Source organism: Macrobrachium nipponense, chromosome 36 (assembly GCF_015104395.2).
Source record: "Macrobrachium nipponense isolate FS-2020 chromosome 36, ASM1510439v2, whole genome shotgun sequence".
Lineage (NCBI taxonomy): Eukaryota > Metazoa > Arthropoda > Malacostraca > Decapoda > Palaemonidae > Macrobrachium > Macrobrachium nipponense.
This window is the reverse complement of record NC_087220.1, coordinates 14,313,723-14,318,722: the sequence shown is the minus strand read 5'-3', so window position 1 is coordinate 14,318,722 and position 5,000 is coordinate 14,313,723.

Genomic DNA, 5,000 nt, shown 5'->3' with positions numbered 1-5,000 from the left:
ATTATCTTGAGGCCAGATAAGGGAAGGGGAACTGTTATACTCAGTAGACTATGTTAATAAAATGGAAGGGATTTTAAATGATCATACAAAGTTTCAAGAGATTGGTACTCCCGATTACCAGAATATCTTCAAGACTGAGGATTAAATAAATAGATTTCTTCGTACCCTAAAGAACGATCGCGTCATCAACGAAGACGCTTACGAGGAGCTTTTTTGCACTGGGTCGTCCTATGGTATTCTTTATGGGCTTCCTAAAATTCATAAGCCTAATGTTCCCCTTCGGCCTATTTTGGCCTCATACAAAACTCCGAATTACAAACTAGCTAAGTACCGTGTCCCCTTATTGGAACCTCTGACTAAGAATAAATATACTCTGCCAAACTCTAACAAATTTAAAGATTTAATTTTACCTCAAGACCCCGACTTATTTATGGCCAGCCTTGATGTTGAGTCCCTATTTACTAACGTACCTGTCAAAGAAACTATTAGCATTATTTTAAATAAGTTATTTCCTGATCCCGATTCCAAGTTTTGTTATTTCTATCGTGTTGCTTTTAAAACTTTTTTTAGAATTTGCCGTGCTGGACACGGCTTTTGTTTTTAACGGGAAATTGTATAGGCAAGTAGAAGAGATGGCTATGGGCTCCCCCCTTGGCCCAACATTCGCTAATATTTTCATGTGTTCCCTGGAGGAATCCATGCTTGATGACTGCCCGTTATCTCTCCGCCCCCTATTTTATGCTCGATACGTGGACGACACTTTCGCCCTTTTCAGGCGCGAGTTCCACTCTGAGTCTTTCCTTGAATCTGCTAACTCACGCCACCTTATCACCACGTTTACTATCGAAAAGGAGCAGGAGTGTCGTTTACCTTTTTTAGGCGTTTTGGTTTCTAGGGATAATAACTGCTTTAACACCACTATTTTTAGGAAAAAAACATTTACAGGTCTGTGCTCCAATTTTTATAGTTTTTGTTTTTATAAATTTAAGTTAAATTCTGTTTATACACTTATTCATCGGGCACTATTACTCACTTCAGACTGGTAACTTTTCCACAACTAAATTACCTTCTCTACAAATATTTTAACGATAACTGCTTCCCTACCAAGATCGTTAACAAAGTCATACAGAAATTACTCAGCAAAAAGTTCTCTAACAGCATCCTTTCCATACATAAAATCTGACAACTTCCGTACATGCTTTACAAAAATAATCAATAAACATTTTAATGCCCTTGATATAAAGTTGATTCCCAAAACCCCCTTACAATTGGCTCCCTTTTCAGAGTAAAAGACCGACTCTGCCCTTTGATGACGTCTAATGTGGTATATAAATATACTTGTCCCAGATCTGATAGGCTAAATTATGTGGAATCCACGAAGCGTCTTCTTAGGGTATACGAGCCGATTCTCATAAGCACGATCCAGATACAACAGGTCAGCCAGCGCTCAGCTTTGTGTATGAATCACCAATACTGTGACGTCACGCGCCCTGGTCTCTCGCACCGTCGCACGCGGTTAACCAAAACAATATGCTACCCATAGTCGTAAGGTAGACTATAGGACTTGCTGTGTGCCCATATATCTTATTATTCACTGTAATTCATTCACTTTTGGAACTTTTAGTAATTCATTCAAGTTTGTAATTCCTATGTAATTTTTCCACTTATGGAACTTTTGTAATTCATTCACATTTTTGTAACTCCATTGTAAATGCATTTGCATTTGTAACCCTCTGAGAAAATAACACTACAAAGAAAAAGATATATTTTTACTTATACTTATAAAACCTTATAATACTATACCAGCTATGGGCTGAAGATGAGGTGAAAGTTTTCATACAACGACCTCTTTTCATAACAGTTCCCTCAACCATTCATTTCCATATGACTGTATATTTGTTGGTAAAGATAAATTTGGAGGTGTTCCAGTTCATTTCATGGTCATGTTTCCAACAATGGTTGACAGGAGAGCTGTTACAAAAAGTGGCCGTTGTATGGAGGGTAGTTCCTCATTGGACGAGTGGGTTACGTGCTCGCTTACTGATTCGGTAGTCATGAGTTTGATTCCCCACTCTGCCAACATGGATAGAAATAAATTTTTCGATGTAATGGGGTTCGGATACCACAGTTAGCTGTAGGTCTCGTTTCTAGGTGACGAATTGGCTCCTAGCCACGTAAAAATATCTAATCCTTCGGGCCAGCCTTATGAGAGCTGTTAATCAGCTCAGTGGTCTGGTTAAACTAAGATACTAAAGTTATGCTTAGCTTTTGTGTAAAGGGTATAACCAGTTTTTCACGTGAGACGATCAATTGACGAATGACCTCTGAGGCATTCAACGGTAAATCCAACACTCACCACATCTTTAAGAAAGTGGAGAAAGTGATCTTTAAAGTTTGAAAGCTTAAAAAACTCATGACATCTTATGTTGCTTCAATAGGATTTTCAACCACCTTCCTGACCCAAATTCCACATTCACTTTATAATGCCGAAAAGAAAGATAGAGCTTTCTAAACTCACAATAATCTGGAAATTGCCAAATTTTGGCGAGTTTGTGATTTAGCATTTCACGCCTCAGTGTAGACAGTATATTAAATGTTTTAAGTATAGTAATTTCAATTCAGCTGATTACTTTAGCCACATCTGATGCAGCTGCTGCCTCTCCTTCTTTCGTCCAGGTAACACTGTTGGTTCATCTACGGAGGACGTTGGTGTTACCTGAACTGACTATCTTCAAATTACGGCCTGTTTTCTTACGTTAACAACACGTTTTAAATTTTTTTTTTTTTTTTCAAGACTTTTTAACTAGTTTGGGAAGGAGAATCGAGCAAGGTTTTGAAAGCTCTCGTTTGTGTGTATATTTGCATTTGTATCATTGTGGATTTCTTGAGCAAGAAATGAATTGCTAATAGAATGCAGTACCTTCGCTGCATATTACTCATATGAAGCTGTTACTTTAATGAAACGTGTAAGTTAGGGTCTCCTTAATGTAACAACAACAGCAAGAACAACAACAACAACAATACTAATAATAATAATAATAATAATAATAATAATAACAATAATAATAATAATAATATTCTCGAAGATGTCTTTCTTTCAAACAAACCTCATTAAAAAGAGTAGCCATTGAGTTGATTCTCCTTAACGTTTCGTTAGTTTATTCTACCATTGACAAAAGACGAAGGACGCCAGGGGTACAATCATGTAGCACTCATACCCTTGTTAAGCGGTGCACCAATTTTATGTGGTGCGTTTTTGTAAGGTAGAGTGTTCGAGTTATATGATCGCTTAGCTGCTGCTTCTTCTTGATAATGCGTTCTGCAGTCTGGGTTTTAACTTTATGCTTCTTCTTAATGTTAGTTCTGGATTAGAAATCTTTGTAGTCTTAGTCTGTAAGGAGAAGTTTGAATGAGACGAACGGCAGAGTTTCTTTCTTTACTGTGCAAAGAATTAGAGTTACAAGTAAATCTACAACACTTATAAGTCTATTGTTGGACTCTGGCAATATTTCTGCTTCTGTACTCAACGACGGCTGCCAGTCCTCTCTGGCTTCTTTTGTCAATCTCAACTTGAATTCGGCACCACCTCCTTAGCGGTGTAGATTTTGGTTCTCCACCCAACTGGATTCTTGATTCGTGGAGTGGTGTTTCCTTACATTGTCCCCATGCCCTTTTCGGTGGGATTAACATCTTAATTCCTTGTTTTGCAGGCGAAGTCAGTCATTTAACGTGTTAATACCTCATCCGGGAGGCGGAGCTGTATTCTTTATAGAAGCTGAGTAAGTCTGGTGCGAGGTCACAGGTTAAAGACTTTATGATGGTCTTTAAGATTTTTATTGCGATGGTGTTATGGTTCAACTTCCTGTGACTAAGGTTTTGGTGATCAAATTCTGGCTCACACACCAAACTCAATTCTCTCTCTCTCTCTCTTTTCCTCGTTATTTTCACTGTACATTCTCTGACTGTTTTCTCTCCTTTTTCTATTTCTCTTTCTCATATTATTACTGTACTTTGGATATTCTCTCTCTCTCTGTATTTTTACGCTACCCTATCTACTATTATTTCTTATAGCTATCAGTACATCCTTAGGCGGGATTGAAGCAAGTCAGAAAATGTCTACCCGCCAAAAAAAAAAAAAAAAAATTCAAGCCCTCTTGAGGGTATAAATAAATACATGGTGGTGTTCCTGGTGTCTTTGTGCACTGACATAGAACAGTTGATGACGTCATCATCAGCATCCCGACATTCAATCTTTTTAATAATGATAATAATGAATTATTTATTTATGTATTATTTATTTGTTTGTTTGGTCTCTCACAGTCATCCTATTTGACTGGGTGATTTTTTTTTTCCTTTTTAATAGTGTGGGGTCCCGGGTTGCTTCCTTCCTCCTTAGGAGTTCATTACTATTTTCACCATGCGCAATGCTTCTAGTAGCACACTCTTCACCATGAGTCTGGGAGCTACTTCGGCATCTAGTTTTACCAGGTTCCTTTTCAGGGATCTTGGGGATCGTGCCTAGTGTTCCTATGATTATAGGTACAATTTCCACTGGCATATCCTAAGTCCTTATTTCTATTTTCAGGTCTTGGTACTTATAAATTTTTTATTATTTTCTTTCATCTACTCCATTGTCCCATGGCATTGCGACATCAATGAGTGATACTTTCCTCTTGATTTTGTCAATTGATGTTACTTTTGGCCTATAGCACGTATCACCCTCTCTGTTCTGATACCAAAGTCCCAGAGGATGTTTTCTTAAACGTTTTCTATCACTCCCAAAAGTTGGTGTTCATACCACATGTCACTACAAGCTATAGATGATTCACATCAACCGTGCATTTGATGTCTAGAGCCGTCTCTTACGACGCTCTTGATTGGCTGTTGATAAGCCAATCACAGGGGCTGGAAACTCTCAGTCGTTCGAGAGAGTTCACATAGGCAGGGTGTATGTTCCACCTCTCCTGTGGGATACTTTTGAAAGACGTATCCATCAGGAG